Source organism: Apus apus, chromosome 1, assembly GCF_020740795.1.
Source record: "Apus apus isolate bApuApu2 chromosome 1, bApuApu2.pri.cur, whole genome shotgun sequence".
Classification (NCBI taxonomy): domain Eukaryota; kingdom Metazoa; phylum Chordata; class Aves; order Apodiformes; family Apodidae; genus Apus; species Apus apus.
In genome coordinates, this window is record NC_067282.1 from 175,124,053 (window position 1) to 175,144,263 (window position 20,211).

Genomic DNA, 20,211 nt, shown 5'->3' on the forward strand with positions numbered 1-20,211 from the left:
TTGACAACAATATTTATTATTGTACTCAATTCTAATGAGACTAATGCCAATCAAAGGAGGTTGGATCCAGTTCTGGTTCCATCAAAATCAGTTAAAAACCTGTCATTAACATCCCTGGGAGGTGCGCTAGGACAACAGTTCTATTTTTTGTTAATAAAATTATGTGATTTGATTATTTGAATTAACATGGAAACATTTTTGTAGAAATATTCTCCAATTTCAACTTTAAATACTTTATTAGTGTATGTATAATATATTCTAATTTATTGCAAATAGACTTTAAAATGAAAGTTGGAATAATTCACCACAGTTATCTTTCTTCCACTGTGCAAAACAGAATTTTGGGTTTGTATTTAACATACACCAAAGTATCTTATTTAGCCATTAGCCAATTAAATAAGCCATTTAGCTTATTTAGCATTAGCCAAATAATTACTGGTAACTTCCTAATGCTTAGTGTCTGTACTTCAGCAGCTGAGCAAACAAGCAGAACATTCGGCACACAGTTGCATTTGAACTCAGTGTTTCTTCTCCTTTTAGACTGAAAGTTGTTCACAGCCTGTTTGTTCCCCGCGTGATGCTGTTTATCTGCAGTAGTTTGTTACCTGTAAGCTTTTGTTATGTATAATAAATGTTAGATATGACTTAGTTTTGCAAAGATTTTGCAAAGATTTTGCAAAGGTGGGAAGGGACCTTAAAGATCATCAGGTTCCAACCTCCCAGCTATAAACAGGGACACCTTCCACTAGACCAGGCTGCACAAAGCTTCCACAACCTCCCTGGGCAACCTATTGCAGTTCCTTTACTACACTCATGGGGAAGAAGTTCTTCCTGATGTCTAACCTAAATCTATGCTCTTTCAGTTTAAAACCATTACCCCTTGTCCTATCACTGCCCTCTCTGGTGAAAAGCCCCTCCCCAGCTTTCCTGTAGGCTCCTTTCAAGTACTGGAAGGCCACTATAAGGTTTCCTTGAAGCCTTCTCTTCTCCAGGCTGAACAGCCCCAACTCTCTCAGCCTGTCTTCATAGCAGAGGTGCTCCAGGCCTCTGATCATCTTGGTGGCCCTTCTCTGGACCTTCTCCAACAGATCTATGTCTTTCCTGTGCTGAGGGCAACAGAGCTGTACTCAGTATTCCAGGTGGGGTCTCACCAGAGCAGAGGGGCAGAATCACCTCCCTGGCCCTGCTGGCCACACTTCTTTTGATGCAGCCCAGGATGCAGTTGGCTCTCTGGGCTCCAGCGCACACTGGCGGCTCATGTCAAGCTACTCATCTACTACCACCCCCAAGTTCTCCTCAGGACTGTTCTCCAGCCATTCTCCCCTCAGCCTTTATTTGTGCTTGGGGTTGTGCTGATCCTGGTGCAGGACCTTGCACTTTGCTTTGTTGAACTTCATGAGGATGGCATTGGCCCACCTCTCCAGCCTGTCACGGACCCTCCTTATGGCATCCCTTCCCTCTGGGGTGTCAACCACACCACACAGCTTGGTATCATCAGCAAACTTGCTGAGGATACACTCAATCCCATTGTCCATTTCTCCAACAAAGATGTTGAACTGCACTGGTCCTGATACTGGCCCCTGAGGAACACCACTCATCACTTGCCTCCTCTTGGACACTGAACCATTGACCACAACTCTCTTGGTCTGGCCATCCAGCCAATTACTTATCCACCAAGTGGTCTGTCTGTCACATCCATGTCATGTCAGCTTGGAGACCAGGATGTTGTGTGGGACAGTGGCAAATGCCTTGCACAAATCCAGGTAGATGTCGTCAGTTGCTCTTCCACTATCCACCATCTCTGTAGCTTTGTCACAGAAGGCCACCAAATTGGTCAGGCATGATTTGCCCTTAGTGAAGCCATGTTGGCTCTCACAGATCATCTCCTTATTTTCCATGTGCCATAGTAGATTTTCTAGGAGGATCTGTTCCATGATTTTGCCAGGCACGGAGGTGAGACTGACTGGCCTGCAGTTCCCCAGGTCTTCCTTTTTCCCCTTTTTAAAAATAGGAGCTATGTTCCCTTTTTTCCAATCGATAGGAACCTTACCACACCACCAGGACCTCTCAAATATAGACAGAGGCTTAGCAACTGCATCTGCCAACTCCCTCAGGACCCTTGGATGGAGCCCATCAGGTGCACTTTCAGGTTCTTTAGATGGTCACGAAGCTGTTTTTCTCCTACAGTGCAGGGTGCTTCATTTTCCCAGTCTCTGCTTTCACTTGCTGTGGCCTTTGCGAAGGGGCTGGAGCACTTTCCAGAAAAGACTGATGCAAGGAAGTCGCTGAGAACCTCAGCCTTCTCAATATCCTGCATAGCTAAGTGTCCCATTTCCTTCAAGAGAGGGCCTACATTTTCCTTGGTTGCCCTTTTATCCCCAACATACCTATAGAAGCCTTAGCAGATAAAGCGCTATATTTTTTTTTAAGTGTTAAGTAATATGGATGTGTCTGGACAGCAATGCATTAAACTTTTATATCTGCTAGTGAGATTTGAATGTCAAAACTTACATAGAAACTGAAATACCGGACTTCTCAAATGTAGTGCAACTTGCCATAGTAAATTCTACCTTCTTTTACTTCTGGCATATATGACACAAATGCAATACATAGAGAGGATGAGTAGAAGGAAAGGAATTTCTCAGCAGTTGCATTATCTTGAAGAACTCCTTGACCTCTTTGAATATTGGCCATCTCTGGCCCAGGCGGTTCAGAAATGGATATCAAAATTGCTTAAATGGTCTAAACCATGTCTCAGATAAAAACTTTGTTCAGGGATTATTCCATGTTTTACGTAGCCAGGTAATTTTCTCTTGGATTCTAGATTCCAGCAGAAATAGATTCAGCAGCTAATGCTAAGTCAGAATCCTGAGTCAAGAATCTGATCCACCGTGTAGAAGGGTTTTTCTTCAGTTGTCAGTGTTTTTTATGCTGTATTCCATATTGGGCCATTCTAGCTTCTTCCACTAGCTATCACTGTATATTTGGGGACAGAAGATTGTTGGCAATATATCTTGTAAGTATGTTTCTTTCATGTTTTGATTTATTTTACACAAAGTAATTAAAATAAAACATATCTTGTAAATGCACAATAGAGTAGTTGCAAGGAAGACTACAGATTTGAAGCCAGAATTCTGTTTGGTGCTTTCTGCAGTTTAGCAGCTCTGGGCTGTTACATTTTGTAGTGTCTGCCTGTGGCTGCTGGAGATGGCCATGACAAAGCTGAAAGGCTACAGACTCCTTTGTTGCTGGTGTCAGCAGTTGTCCCAAGGGATGTGAGGCAATAAATCTCAAATTCCAAAGTCTTGTACCACTCCCCACTCCAGGACACTTTCTTAGAAATATTATGCATATTCAGAAACTTTAATTCTTTGAATCTTTGAAACTTTAATTCGGTCCAGAATTTTCATGTAATACCCAAGCCAGAAAGAGGCTCTGAAGTTTTACAAGGAGGATGGCTAGGAAATACACCCTTTTTTCTGTAACTAGAATTCTTTTGATCTGGAGGTCATGGAGAGACTCTGACAGTGATCTTTTTAAAATTTAGCTTACATCTTCCACCCTCTTAGTTTTGTGCAAGTTTCTAAGGGAATTTTCTTTAGTTAGAACTGAATCATGTTCTCTTTTTTTTTTTTTCCTTTTCTTTTTTTTCCTGTCTTAGTATCAAAGGCCAAAGGAAATGGAGTGGGATTAATATCCAGTCCATCTGTTTGGTGGGCTCTGCCTTGTTTACAAAGAATATTGGTGTCAATTCTTAATGTATATGAGGTTGATAGATATTATGCAAATATTCTTAAATTCAAGAGTTTAAAAATTTGACACATTTAATTTCAAAATTTTATTGGCTAATTGGCATGTATCTAAGCACAATAACTTGTGTTTTTATACACAAAATTTACAATATATATGTATATAATTTGATATATACATTTTAATAATGTATTTATAAGTTAAATAATACTTGAGGTAAATAGAGCTATTTACTTTTATAGAGTTGCACCCCAGTAAATTTGGCCCATGTATCTTGGCTATTTTTCTTTTAGACTACTCTAGTTTCATTGGTGAGTGGCCCACAGCTTCACGAAAAAAATGAATAAATTACAAGCTAAAAAGTATGGCAACCATATGTCACAGTATATAATGTCAAGAAAAATTCCATAGCATTCTGGCAGCTGAGGGAGAGTACTTTGTTCTGGTATAGATTTTTATTGTATTCCTTCTTTTCACAGTGCATTTTTGGATTTTTTTGTGTTTAGTCCGTGCAGTGAGGCTTCTGGTTTACTGTATTAATTTTCATCAGAATGCTTCAGGTTTTCTGGCCCTAATGCCAGGCTGTTTTACACTTAAAGCGTGAAAAGAGAGAGTATCATAAATTCTCAAAGATACCATAAGGTTTTAAAACAGAACTGCAATGGATAGATTTAACTCTTTTCCTTTAGAAGAGGTGTAAGACAGAACTCTGTATTAATTGAGTTCAAGAATGCAGCATCCTTACTTTCAATACTAAGCTTTTTTTTACTAACCTTTGGACATCATTTCCCATATTCGCATTTAGTAGTTGATATAGTGGTTTTATTATTCTTAGCTGAGCAATCATCTGTTACCTGACAAAAAGATATGTGGGAATTTAATCAAATCAACTAGTAGTTGGATCAGTGGTTATGTTTAGATACAGCAAATCTTCAGATGCATAATGCAGGTACATACACAATCTTGCAAAACTTTAATGAATGCCACAAATGTAAAGTAGATATACTAGAGAATAAAAGATTATTTTTAGCAGTACTTGGCTGGGAAACAATTTGACAGACAGTACCAAGTTAGGAGATTTTCAGTGCCAAAGCCCTGGCCTTGTACCTGGACAAAATGTGTGAAGTGAACATAGGTTTTGCTTTACTCTTCCTTCTGCTGTTCAAATGGTGAAAACTCTTAACTCATCTAGTATGCTTTTCTTAATGGAGAGTTTTTATGGTGGCCTCACTTCAAGGATTTTATTTGACTTTGAACTGAAACTTCCCCTTCTTATCTCAGTTTCTTTAAAATGTTGAGATTCATGTCTTGGTTAAGTGGTCCTATCTTTCTTTCTAGTCTCTTTCTCTGTGCCTCCTAGGATGTTGCTGCGTAATAGAAAACAAGTGTAAGTTTGTCAAAATTCCTAATGTACGTATGCTTTTACTCTCCTTTTATATATTTTCTGAAAGATTTTGTGGAATGTGAGGAGGAATTATGCCAGAGGAATAAAATACGCTATTCATGTGTGGGGAGACAGTATCTTTCAGCTTCACATAGTGAGGGAAGTTTGTTTGCCTTTTTGGATGACAAGAATTTTGATAGATTTAGAAGTCTGATTTTATTTTTGCACCCCTGTAGTTTTTCATTGCTACTGAAATCTTGGAGAGCCGGGTTGGCAAACAGCAAGGTTGCTGGTTAGGCAGTTGATGGTACCTTGAAAGCTTTATATTTCATTAGGGCTTTTGTTCTTGTATGAGTGTAGATAGCAACCTAAGTTTTATCAGACACATTTTAACCAGGTACATCACAGCTTGTCTCATGCTTACTCATTCCCTTAGAAAGAATACATAGCTGGATTATTGAATCCAGACTGTAACTGAGTGTTACCCAAAGGTTGTTGCAGTAGCCTATTATCAGCAAATCTACAATGCACACTTGAAACGAGATAGCTTACCTGGGTGCATTTCTTACCTGAGCAGATGCAGCACAGGAAGCTGCAGCAACCTTAAGGTAAGAACTGCTGCCACTAGTGTGAACAGTTAGGCCTTTGCTCTGTACCACCCTCAGTTTTACCTCAAACAGTTGTTCTTGTTGAGGTGTTCTAGAGTCCTCACCTGAACAGTTTCACATGTGGTCACTGTACACCTTTTTTGCTAAGGATTACCAGTTATGGTTCAGAGCATGGCAAAGTTAAAGGCCATCTTGAGGTTTTTATTTTCTGATAGATTTTCCTGAAAATGTTTACGTTTGGAATTTTGTTTGAATACTAGTGGGAAAAGAGGAGTTAATTGTAGTGCAGTCATTAGCACCTCGTTTTCTTACATATTTTTTCCTTAGCATTTCTTGGGCTTCATCATGCTCTTTTACTTCACATTTATACTGTGAGCTGATGATATATCCAGTTCTGTTACAAGTTAAGACATATGAAACCTTTGTCCTAAAATTTTACCATATAGCAGTTGTAAAGTCAGATAGTAACTGTAGAATTATTTTCTTAATTACTTTAAAGTTTTTTTTAAATGCTTCCTATAATTAAAGGGACCTTAAACTAAAAGAGAACAAGACACAGCTTTCCCAATAATACTACTTGTTCAGAGTACTTTTATACTGCCCACAAAACAGGCACGTCAATTGTACTTTGTTGTTAGTCAAGAAACTGAGTATGACAGGCAAATATTTTGCTAACTGTTCAAGTTGTATTTAAAAATGGGTTCTTCAGGAATAATCTAAATCTTTTTGTGCTGAGATGTCTTTGTGGTCTGTGATAGAGGCAAGATTTGACCCTTACAGAAGACAATTAGACTTTGTCTGAAATGTTGATAAACTAAAGATTTTAATGTTTTTGGTTGGTTGGTTTCATCACTATTAGGATTTTGATGTAAAAAATATATCTTGCTGCTATTGCTTACTGCCCTTCAGACACATAATGTAATTAAAGTGGCTGTTTTTCTAGTTCTTCAGTTTTCTTTTTAGTTGCTCCAGAATAATCCCAGTGTAGTTCTGTCTTTGCACTAGTGGAAGAAGTCTATTTCTTTTAATGAATAGAATTTTTTTTTAAGAATTGATATCCCAGTCCCCTTCCAGGGTTGTTAGTGCTAGGCATCCCCTTGACTTCTGCAGGAGCAGAAGCAGCCCAAATTTGCATAAGTAAAATATTTATTTCTTTTCACTTTATTGCAAAAAATCTTGATATATATGATAAGTGCCTTCATTCACTTTTTCTAATGTGTAAAAAGTATTTATATCCTAAAAGTTAATCTTTTATATTAAAAGGGAATGCAGAATCAGTGAACTTGGTTTTCAAAACCAGCTTCAGTCTTTTACCTCTACTTCTGCTGCTGCCTAATGTCAAACTTCAGAATACCTCATTACCAATACAACACATTTATTTAATATCCCACTGTCTGAAATCTTAATGTTAGCATATGCTATGCATTTTTAAAAACTTTGGAAATGGGGGGTACCCTTTCAGAGCTAACTGATAACATATGTCACTACCCAAATAATGTCATAAAACAGACTTGGGACAGTGGATTTCATTTAGGGTAATTGTGATAAAAATGAAAGAAAACACTTGTTTCCAAAATTAAAACAAACAAACAAATATTTTTGTTCTGTTCATCAAGCTTAGAGGAAATTTCTCCATTTTGGTGCTATGTTGCCTGTATAGCTTGAAATAATAAATAAGTTATAATGTATGTGTGATAATTTATTTTAATTACTTTGACTTGTGTCTGTTAAATACAATTGCATTTTAACCCTCCTTTTTATGCATGTTGTGTGGCTTTTTGTTTATATTTAATGTGTCCTTTATTAAGGAATACTAATGTTTGAAGTCCTTAAAATTTCTTTTAAAAGGAGGAGGGGACGGGAACTAACCACTTTTGCTGAAAGTGAGGGCTTTTTACAATTGATTGATCTTTGTGTTGCAGTGAATTTCATATGGCATTTTAGTGACACTGTTTTAATGAGGGAACGTCTTTAACAGAAAAAAATTAAATATTGATACTTACAACAGCAACAAGTGGACTGGACAACTGGAATGGAATAGGTAGTTGGGATGTGATCTTGGATGATAAAGCTTAAAGACACTAGCTGTTGAACCTTTTGCTTCCACTTACTTAGTGACAAGAGGCATAGAAAAATGAGGTTCATAACATAATACTCAGCCCCTAATCTCAAAGACATAACATAATTTTTCACATTCCTGAAACACTTTTGTGTGAAGACGTTTGCAGAACTTTCAGTCTGAGGACTTAAAGAGAGGACAGTAAGAGGGGAACATAGTAAAATTAAAAAAAAAATCATGGAAGGGCAAAAAAAGCAGGTGGTCCTTAATACCATTCCTAAATACATATATCCATTTAATGAAAATGAAAGGACTATGAAGCTAGTGATGTATTTGTTCCTTTTTTGCAGAGTCAGAACTTTAAGAAAAGCTGAAGGTTTCTTGGTGGTCAGATCTGAGTGAAAATCATTCTGAGCTGCCTGTATATGTGGCAGTTTTGAAAATCCCAGTCACAACTTATAAATATTGGCTCAAAGTATTTTTAAGACCCAAATTTAAAAATTAGTAAACATATATTAGCATTTCCTGACATTTTTGAAGGTTAATACGCAAATATTTAGGTTACCTGGTATGGCTTAGGAAATTAACCAAATGAACTGTAGATTTCTCAGTCCTTTCTTTGGAAACTGGTAACTGTGGGAGACTGGTGACTCCACTAAGACAGACTGCTATATTAATCAGTATATGTTCTGATCAATATGATAGTAGCATGGATCTATCTCTGGCCCTTTCACATTACTGAGAGCAGGATCAGGCACCTAGATTTCCTGCAATCAGTCCTTCAGAACCTTCCATGCATGCTCACATTGATGCACATGACTGTAATCTTAGAAAGATTGATCTGTAAGGAAATTGAAAATACACAGAAGAGTGGCTTAGGTCGAAAACAAACTGGAATTCAGTACGTGAAGGTAGGTAAAATGTTATATTTCTTATTATCTAAAATAGAAACATCTTTTTTTGAGCCCAATTAATATTAAAATAATTAGTGTTATTTTTCTTAATTCTTTAGCTGATAGTTAGGTGCCATAGAAAGAGTTATACTTTTGTATGCTTCTAAAAAGTTTGAAAAATTTCTGACAATACTGTATCATTCCAGTACATATTACTTTGTATTTCCAGTTTTATTTAAAGTTCAAATACAAAATCTTAGTTTTTAATCAAATGAAGCAAGTAGAGTGATACTTTTTATAGAGCAGACACACCAAGCTCATATGTATTTATAATTGCTTTAATGTCTGACCTACAGTTTTTCCTCCTGCTAACCTGATTAGGCAGCAGTTGCTGGGATCCAGTGTTTCTTATGCTCATGTTTAAGTTTTTGCAAACTCAGCTAAAACTATTTGGTCTACCATTGCAAGACTGTAGTATCTCTAGCTGCTTTAGTAATTGGTTAATTGAACAGGCCCCATATCTTAAGGTAAAAAAGAATCCATAAACCCACATTTTTAAATTGGGAAAAGTATATAAACAAATGGGCTTTTTTTCTTGTGCAGCCCTTTTGATTGTGCAAATGTAGTTTCCACACTAGAAATCGTTTGTGTTAAAAATATGATCCAACTTTTATTGTGAAGACCTATGAATGAAATGTCACTCTCAAGGGGAGAACATTACTTTTCAGTGAGAATGCAGATTATGCTGTTTCCATGCATTCATTCAGTTTTCCTGAGCTTCACAAGAGGCAGATATCTTCCCTGGGATGCAGTCCATTAAACTTTGTCTGGTTGGTGGAAGCCACAGTGGATTCACTCTGGGTTGCTGTTTATTTTTCATGGAGGTTTGTGATCATAACTGCTGGATGGACACGGATACATCTGTTGTCTTCCATTTGGAAAACGTGTCTGGAAATCTGTATTTACTGGAAACAGGAAAAACGCCTAACCCCTGCATTTCTTTTGCTCACACTGGATTTCCCTGGGAACTCCTATCTCCATTTCTGCTGCACTTCTTTCTTGATGCTTGCACTTGATTCCCTGTTTGTCTGCAGTGCTGCTGCCTTCATGTAATCATTTAAAGGTGTTCCTAGTCTTACCTGCCTGTGGAATAAAGAAAGATGAGACTTGCTGAAGTCTGGAGGAGTCAGCAATTTGTCATCTGCAATGGTGTGATGGTAAAAGTGCCCATACCAAATACTTTCTAGGAGGTATCGAAGGCAAAGAACAGGACTGCTGTTTAGTCTTATAAATTTGACACAAATTTATAATTGTAGATTAAGATTTTCAGAAAGACCTAGTGAGAGTCTTGCTCTGCTCCTGTTTGCCACTGATTTCAAAAGGAGAGGTAATGCAGAATTGTCTGTTGTTTGGTTTTTGGAGGTGTTGTTTGTTTTTTTTTAATTACCACTGTTCTGTATTTTTAATCATGATTTACCTCAGCCATCTGTCTGTTGTACATATCATTCAACTGAAAGATGATAAAAGTTAGGTACACATACCAGATACATATTGCTGCAGGAGTTCAAGGTTATCTGTTCCCTCCGTCCCAGCAATTAATAAGCTGATACTAATTCTCATTGTTTGAATATACACTCACATTAAACAGAATGATAATGTTGCTTGAATGTGGGCTGATGTTGAAGTTCTTATCAGAGATACATGCAGACCTTTCAGTGACACTTAAGACCTGCACATAGGGTAGCAGAGCCTGCCAAATGGCTGCTGAAATGAGGCAGAAATCCCTGTTGTTTTTCTGGTTCTCAAGTGGTAACCAGATGCAACAGATTCAAATCAAGAGCAAGTAAGACAGGAAGAATAACTATACAATTCAGTTTTTACTGTAATTGAGAGATGAAATGGAGCCTATAACCAAGTGTTAAACAAGATACTAAATATGGTATGTCATTGCTGTTGAAGGAGAATGTATTAGTAATCAACTCATGAAATTGTAATTATTATTTTGAAATGTTTTAAAACTATCAAGCAGATATGAAAAGAAACACAAAATATCTTCAATTAGCACAAAGCTTGGTTTTGCATCTCACTGATGCTATTGTATAGCAGTGTGAGCATGCCTGCCATGGGTAGATGTGTCTCTTAGGTAACAGTTGTGTCTCCTAGTGAGCTGCTCTTCCAGGGAAGCTGAAACCTGAAAGAAAGTGATGTCTGGGGGACAGGTCATGAAAACTGAGTCTGATTTTGGACTTTGACTCAACTATTCATACTTGAGTCCAATAAAGGACAATAATAATTTTCTGTGAAGAATTTCCCTCGTTTTCTAGCCTTTCTTGTATTCTTGCCACTGTCCTGCTACTCTTGTTTTCCTCCTCTTCCACTGTGTCACACATCCTTCTATCAACGCTTACACCAATACCTCCATAATCTGTGTGAAGTGGCTTTGCCACAACCTGGAATACAATGTAATCATTCTCTCATGCCTTGGATTATACTCTTACAGAAAATGGGAAGATGGTAGTCTCTTCCCTGTATGACAGGCTGACTTATTCTTGTCCTAAATTTGAGTCAAATTTTGTTCCTTGTTATGAAACTTATGCTTGAATATTTCTTGAGGCCAGATTTTCTTAATTATGTGAGTAGCATTTTTAGGCTTTGCATTGAACTTTAATGAACAGCTGTTGTTTTATTTATCAGTTCTCAGTCCCCCTAAAGCTCTGGATTTTTATCTGGCATCAGGAATTTTCACTATTTATAGCAGCAGCATACTGGAGTCTCTTCCAAACAAGTCAGACAACACTTTTCTTTTGAAAGAAAAAGGGTAGAACTTTGTCTAGAAACAAGATCTTGTCCTTGTAAATTGTAAATTAATTTATTTCTTAGAATTAAGAGTAATAAGACTTGTAAATTTTAGGGGAGAAAATGTAAGGAGTAGTTATTAAATATGTAAAGTATGATCAGGCATTTATAGGAAAAAGTTTCTGAAAGTTTTTTTCCTTAATGAGGACATGTGAAGCTGCACCTGTGACATACAGTTTTTTGGGCACTGTATTATTATCTGAGCATGCTCTTGAAAAGACCTTGGATGTAACAGAATATGCACCAGGATCTAAAGATACAGGTAGTGTAAAAGCCAGATCCTACAACTGCTAAAATAATGTTGCATCTGGTTTGGCAGCTCTGTTGTCTTTGCACTATTTTAGTATCTAAAAGCTTGTTCAAAGATCTGTTTCTTCTATGTGGTATAGGTAAAACAAAGAAAAGGTTCTTGACTTGGAAAGCTTACAGTCTCATAATGGGATGTGTGTGGACAGTTTGGAAGTACATGGCACAGTGAAGCCACACTGAATATCATGGTAGGTAGGGAGCTGAGCCTGTTTTTCAAATGCTCTGTAATTGACATCAAAAAGGATGCCAGGCTGTAGGCAGTGATGGACAGAATGGTGGTGTTCCTTGTGAGGGGGGAAGACATAATGGGGTTTTCAAAGGAGGACTTGGTCATCTGTTTAGTTGTGCTAAACTTGAGCCAATGAATAGTGCTTTGAGATGTCAGAGATACCAAATTAAAAGACTTGTTTACAAATCTAGCTAGAATGAATAGGTGAAATTCTGTGGGTGACCATTAAGTGGAATTTCAGGAACTCTGGTTTGGATCTTTCTAAAATCAGCAAAGGGAATGGATGTTCATCTGCCATCCAGACATATTGTTGTTTTGCTGAAAGGTCTCCCTCATTAAGGCTACTGCCATGTGCAGAGGACAAAAGAAAATCAGACCATGTGGCTGCAACGTTAGATTCCTTTGTAGCACCATCAGTAGAGTTTGACTTCTGCAGAGATGAAATCATCTTACCTTCACAATCTGCCCTGATGGTTCTGACTTCAATATAATGGAAGGATTTGTTTAGGTTGTGTTTGGTTTAATCTGGTTGTCTTTAATTTAAAAGGAATACATTAAAGCTTTTCTAATAGATCCCATATATATCCTCTCATAGCAGTTTTACTTTTCTGTTACCCACATCAATCTTACAAACTGTCTTTAATCCTCTTTATTCCTTCTATATTTCTACTCTTGCTTTGTATGTATGTATACTTATGTAGTTTCATTTCTGCCCACCTATTAAACAGGTATGCTTCAGCATGTTTGGAAAATAATTATCTAGTTGTTTTTTTCCTTCAGATGAAACCTGAAACAAAATTCTTATCTTAAAAAGAATCTGACAAAGGTGGCCCGTTTATGGAGGTTACAGTCTTCAATCCTGTCAGAAAAGGCAAGGCTATGGACAGTGGACAGGTTAGATGACCTCAGAAGAGTCGCTGCTGTCTCACACTATTCTCAGCTGCCACATGCAGACCAGCTGTTAGGTCCTACTGCAGTGCACCCCAGGGTCTCCTACACCCACACTGCTATTGGGTTGGAGAGTGGTGGTGTGCATGTCTATGATATGTGCCTGGAAGTCCTGAAAACCAACATATGGATGGTGGAACACTTTGTGTGCGCCTGATTCTCACCCAGTTGCATGGCCAGAGTATGTAGCCAGACCAAAAATGTGGAAGTACTTCTTGGGCTGACCTTAGAGAAAATGACTACTGCCTCCTTTTGTACTTGGGAGAAGTGAAAGTAAGAAATTCCAGTATTAGATTATGATACTGGCTGCAGATGATTATACTTGGAGCAAATTGTTCTCTGGTTTCCATGCCATGAGAGCAGTAGGCAATGGCAGTTACTTTGTGTGAGGGCTGTCCTTCCTGAACTTCAGTTGAAGAGAACAGCTTCTGAAAGACAAATTTGTAAATTTCCCTAATGAAAAATACTGAGAGAACTGACCTGTAACACTGCTTTTCTCTATAAAAACCTGTCATGTATTTTACTCTGAATTTACAATTTTTTTAATGAATTACAAGTAACTGAGGTGACACGGTTTGGAGGAAAAATAGTCTTCAGATTGAAGATTTTGAAGTAACTCTGTAAAGAAGTTAACTCAGTGCAAACTGATTTTTGTATAAACATATCAAATTATACTTTCTGGATGAAGTTTATCTCAATGCTAACTAGGGAAATGTGCTTCCTATCTGCAGAATCGAGCTATAAAAAAATCCAGGTGTTAAGTACTGAAATTGAAGTACTAGGGTATTTTTGGAGGATCCAGTCACAGAGGAAGGAGAATGGCTTTACTCATGTGTTAGAATAAAGAGGCTCTGAGACTCTTGAGCCTACCTACATGTCTGCTCACAAAAAATATCCCTACACGTCACAGCAGTATTATTACTTATATTGGATGGAGAAGGATTTGGAGATAAAACTTTATTGTAGAGGCTGCAATAAATTTCCTCAATCATTTAGGTGAGGGAAGGTGATTGTGGAATCATGGGCCATCCAGGCTTAGGCAGGAATCAGAAAGAACTGCTGGTAGGTGAAACAAGTTCATGGAAGATTCAGTCTTGGACAGCTAATAAAAAATTGTGGGTTTATTGGTGGTAGTAGTTGCTACAGCTAGTCATGGCACCTTTTTTTGTGGCATAGAACTGACAGCTTGTACTGTGCAGTCTCACTGTAGAGCTTGAATGGAAGGATCTCCATATTCTTGACCTCTCTTCTGAAGCTTGAGAAAGAACAACAGTTAAACATCATGATTACCTGTTTGGCTTAGAGAGGTGTGATTGGAGAATACATTGCTGGGTTGTCTATACCTGATTAGTTTTCAGATGTGCTGCAGGATCTCATGGTATGCTTTGAAAAGCGTTTTGACAAGTCCAGCAGTAGGAATGTGGAGTTTTACCTGTGTCACTGACCTAGGGGGATCATCTGTCAGTATCACAGGAGCAAAAGTTGAGCTGTGGACTGAACTATGCAAAGTAGTTTTGGGCTTATGCTAATGTTACATCTTACTGAAACATGGAGAGTGCTGGTTTCTCACCTGTCACATTTTGATACAAAGGAGTCAAACGGATCCAAAGGGTGCTATATTTTCTCATACAAAGACAACAGACAGGGAAGAATTTGCAGTAACTGTGGAGGTCATTTGGGGTATTCTACAGGTAGACAACACTCAGCAGTAATTCATGAGCTTGAAAGAAGGGGACTTCTTGGAACTCACAGGGCTCAGCTGGCTGTGTGTTTGGTCATTAGAAATATAGTCTTGCTTGATTTTAAAAAAAAAAAAGCTACTGAGCTTAGAGATCCCATCACATTGTGTGGTAGGAACGTCATCTAGGTAGTGCTTGGATCAGAGGGTGCATTGCAGCCCTAGTGGGAAGACAGTTCACACTCATAGGAGGGAAGTGTGTTTACTATTAATTTACTTTAAAGATCCCATATAATTTGTGGTATGATTTCAAATATTACTGCACAAAGTAATTTTCAATCTAGATTTTATCTTCCAAATGTCATCTAGAACTCTGCAAAGTAGTAAGGCCACAAAGAACTTCAACAAAGAAGAATAATACTAGGTATATGCTTTTTGTTGTGAGATATTTTAGCTCCAGTGTTTCAGTTAATACACAACATACAGTCTTGAATATCTCCTTGTAAAAAACTCACAGACATTTGGAGTGTTCAGTGACATGAATAGTGAGAGACTTGGACAAAGCGTTGAATGAGGAAAGGCTGGAGTGGCTGTTTTTTCAAGACAGTGTCTATAGAAGAATGGACTGAATGAGGTATTCTTGCAACTCATAATCAGTGTTTATAAAGAGGTGAGTGTTTTTGAGTCTGCTAAGGGTGGAATGAGAAGTAACCATCTTACAGTAAGACAGACTGTCATTAAATCCTAAGATGCTATTTCTAACTATAAGGATGCTTATACAGGAGGATGCATGCAAGGGAGGCTGTAACATCCCTGTAATTGAAGACAAGACTGACAAACTGCTGTCACTAATAGTCCAGTTATAGTTAATCCAGACTTTGAGCAGCATGATGAATTGGATGAAGTCTTTGAGTCCTTCTTAGCCTAGCCTTCCTCCCCTCCATTGCTATAGCTACAAAAGCACATTTAGAAATGTGGCAAAGCAGACTTAAAGACTTCAGCTGCAAGGAGAACTTAAAATCAAGACATTTTCTGAACACCAGAGGAATGTGATATAACACTGGATTTTTAAAATGAAGTGGGTTTTGAATGTCTCCAGCAAAGGAGACTCCACAATCTCTCTGGGCAGCCTGTTCCAGTGCTCTGTCACTCTCACAGTAAAGAAGTTTTTTCTGATGTTTACATGGAACCTCCTGTGTTCCAGTTTTCACCCATTGCCCCTAGTCCTATCACTAGACATCACTGAAAAAAGCCTGGCTCCATTCTCCAGACATTCGCCCTTAACATATTTGTAAACATTGATGAGGTCACCTCTCAACCTCCTCTTCTCCAAGCTAAAGAGACCCAGCTCCCTCAGCCTTTCCTCATAAGGGAGATGTTCCACTCCCTTAATCATCTTTGTAGCTCTGTGCTGGACTCTTTCAAGCAGTTCCCTCCCCTTCTTGAACTGAGGGGCCCAGAACTGGACACAATATTCCAGATGCAGCCTCACCAAGGCAGAATAGAGGGGGAGGAGAACCTCTCTTGACCTACTAATCACACCCTTTCTAATACACCCCAGGATGCCATTGGCCTTCATGGCCACAAGGGCACGTTGCTGGCTCATGGTCATCCTCCTGTCCACCAGGACCCCCAGGTCCCTTTCTCCTACACTGCTCTCCAGCAGGTCAGCCCCCAACCTGTACTGGTACATGGGCTTGTTCTTCCCCAGATGCAAGACTCTACACTTGCCCTTGTTGAATCTCATTAAGTTTCTCCCCACCCAACTCTCCAGCCTGTCCAGGTCTCACTGAATGGCAGCACAGCCTTCTGGTGTGTCAGCCACTCCTCCCAGTTTAGTGTCATCAGCAAACTTGCTGAGGGCACACTGTTCCCTCATCCAGGTTGTTGATGAAAATATTGAATAGTACTGGTCCCAGTACTGACCCCTGAGGGACTCCACTGGTCACAGACCTCCAACTAGATTCTGTCCCATTGACCACAACTCTCTGACTTCTTCCTTTCAACTAGTTTTCAACTAGTTTTACTAGTTTCTTGTGCAGTAGCAGTCCAAGTCTACTTCGAGCATATTTTTAAAGGAGCCCAAACTGACTTTTGGGCCAATAAGATCATTGAAATACAGTTAATCAGACAACTCAAGCAACTACTGTGCTTAACCTTGTAGGTCTGTAATTATTCTGATCCATTATATAATTACTTTTTTTTTTTTTTTTTTAAATACAAGGACAAAGAGGAAGAGAATACCTTTTAATGTTTGTAATATGTTCTATACTTTTTAAGTGCTGCTGTTCTGGCTTAAATCCAGTAGGTGGGTAAGCCTCAAAGAACCGCTTGCTCACTCCCTCTCTGTGGGATGGGAGAGAGAACTGGAAGGAAAGGGAAAAACTAATGAGTTGAGATGAAGTAATTTGAACAGGTAAAGGAAAAGCTGCCCAAACAAGGACAGCAAAATTAAGAATTCAATAATTACCTCCTATCAACAGGCAGGTGTTCAGCCATCTCCCGGACAGCATGGCTCCATCACGCATCATGGCTATTTGGGAAGGCAAGCACCATTATTCCAGACATCCCCCCTCGTCCCCCAGATTTTATTGCTGAACACAATGTCATATGGTGTGGGATAACCCTTCGGTTAGATAGGGTCAGCTGTCCCTGCTGTGTCTTCTCCAAACCTCTTGTGTACCTCTACTCTACTTGCTGGTTGGGCAGCATAGGGAGCAGAAAAGGCCTTGATGTTGTATGAGTACTGTTAAAAAATAAGTAAAATATCCATGTATTTTCAACACTGTTTTAGTCACAAATCCAAAACCTTGCACCATACTAGCTGCTATGAAGAAAATTAATTCTATTTCAGCCAAAACCAGTGCAGTTGCAGTGCTACATTTAGTCACAGTCATTTATTTTTAAGCCCCTTTATAGCTAATATGGATACAAAGAGAAACTGCTATATGCTTTGCATTTGATGGTCTTTTTTTTGGTATCCAGAATCCCACTGAGCTACCAGCTAAGCTACACAAAACACTCCCTTGAAAGGAGAGGTCAAGAAGACTTAGACCAAAATCCACCAAATAATCCAAAGTCTGTGACTTTTCAATGAAATAATAATATCAAAAGAATCAAAAAGCTTTTAGTGAAACTCTGCATGTCAGCTGCAGAAAGAGCCTCAATTTGGTAGGAACTGATGGTGACATGCCTGTCTGAGAGCCTGTCTGTGCCACAGAAAGCACCAGGGGTTCTGTGGGGCTGATCCTCACAGAACTTGGGGGGCGGGGGAAGGTTTTACTATTAAAGAAACCCAAACAAATGAATCCTAGTTACCAGTGTTATGGAATGACTTTGAACAATAGTAATCAAGTCCAGCTTTTGACTGTAGTTTTTAAAAGAACCTGACATATGGGAAATATTATTTTAGCCAATGTTGAGACAAGTGCTAGAATTTCTGTGTAAAATAGTTACAGGATGTTTTTTTCAGCTTGCATTCTTTCAAAGAAGTGTTCACATTTGAGATTGAAAGTTCTTATGGATATTGTTTCTACACATGCAGTCTGCAAACAATGTATGGAAAATGTACTCTTCATAAAGCCTCCAATTGTGTGGAATGTCATACAAGTGAAGCCACATTATAAGCACATGGAGCTATAAGGACTACTTTGTTCTTGACCACATTCAAGGTTGATTGGAAGCAAGTCAAGAAGCAAGAGGGTGAAGTGCAGTTGTACTTTCCCCAGTTGGGAGGGTTAAGCCTTGGGAAGATCACTACCAGAACATCTCACAGAACAGAATGGGCACAAAGCAGTGAGAGGACTGTATTCCACAAATAGCCTTTAATAATGCATTAGGAGCTCCAAGGAGGAACACAGGCTTATGAAGGACAAATCTCAGCCTGGTAAGAAATGCAGTATAGGCCAGATGCACAGAGAGGATGTGAGTGACTTCCAGAGCACAGAGAAAGGCCTTGCTCCTGTACAAGTGAGAACTTGATGCTTCTTACTGACAATTCAAAGCTGGACTGAAGCTACTCAGGCAGGTGTCAGCGTGTGCAATATGCAGCTCTAAGGAAAACTATGCTGGTGGGAATGGAGCTCAATGCAAAATGCCTCCCTGTAAGCTGTATTTAGATGGCCTCAGCCACTTGGGAGTCCCACTTGGGGATCTTTTATGGAACCTATATTTTTCATGCAAAGATCTGAGCAAGAAGTATGCTCTGCACATACAGAAAAGTTAAAAGAGGCATCTCCATTTATACTGATTAAAGCTTTTGATTCAGCATTTGAGAGACTAGGTTTCCTTTCTTGGCTATTCATTCTGTGCTGGGGGACAGGCAGCCCTTACCTACTTGACAGGAGTCTGCAGTGAGAAGCTGTATGGGACAGGAGCAGTCTTCATTTCTCTAGCTGAAGGTGGGTCACTATCCAGTAAAAAACAACACTGAGCCTGCCTGCACCTGGTGCCAAGGCATTCTGGGATGAAATGGTCCCTTTAAGAACTATTTTTATGAATTATCTGAGGAATGAAGCCAGACTATGTCCAATTTCAGAATACTCTACCAGTAGAGTTATATACCCTCTCAAACTTACCATTGATTATCCTGGATCATCTACATGCAGGATTAATTCATTACCTTTTCCATGTATTAAAAATAAAAAAAATAAGGAACATTTATTTTTCTTTGGTTGCACTAAATATCATCTGTTACTGTGTTTTGTAATATGCCTCATTCAGCTGCTGTGCACTTAGTGTACTCCTAGAGCAATTGCCTTCTTTCTTTAACTCGTTTGTGGAAACAGATGAAAACCTGTTTTCAGGATGCTGGTTGTTCTTATGGGCGTATAAAGCACTGAGTTATTTGCTCTGTTAAAAGACTTGAGTGTGTTTGTAGAATCAGACTGTTCCACACCCAAGGATATTTTTAAGATCTTTGACTGTGGCTCAGGACAGCCTCAGTGCTTCTGTAGCTGATATGTATGTAGAACTTTGAGGATAGCAATCCTGGGATTAGATGCGTAAATTTTATCAAGGTCCCGTTAAAATTTTAAGGGGTTTGATCCTTCAGGAAACTTGGGTTTCTGTCCCTCACAGTAATGTTGGTGGGAGATGGTCACTGCAGCAGATGTAAGAATCTGGCCCTCTGGAAACTTCTGTGGAAGTGGCAGGAGCTACTCCACAAAGTTCCAAGAGATGCAGTACTCTGAGCGTCTGGTTCTAGCAAAGCTGCTTGGAGGCATTTTTTAGATTGGTGATTTGCTTGTTTTTTTTAAGTTTGGGCAATCATATTTAAGCAGAGGTATACAGCTGCTTAATATCTGGGCTTTTTTAACTTTTAAAAGCACCAAGATTTTTCGTTCCTTTTCGGAAACAGCAAGCATACGTTAATGAAAGGTATTAAATGTTAATGTTCTTTGGTGACATCAGTAAAAAAAAAAACAAAACAATAAAACATAAACAAAAAAACTCAACAACTTTAAAAGCTCGTAAGTTGAAACCTGAAATATTAGGA

The 20,211-nt window shown here is 38.7% G+C and overlaps 1 protein-coding gene across 1 annotated transcript in view; it reads left to right on the top strand.

Annotated features, from left to right (window-relative positions):
* The window catches only part of ADAMTS20 (ADAM metallopeptidase with thrombospondin type 1 motif 20), a 90,804-nt gene that overhangs the window by 55,823 nt on the left and 14,770 nt on the right, over window positions 1-20,211 (top strand). The gene's annotated exons all lie outside the window — the stretch shown is intronic.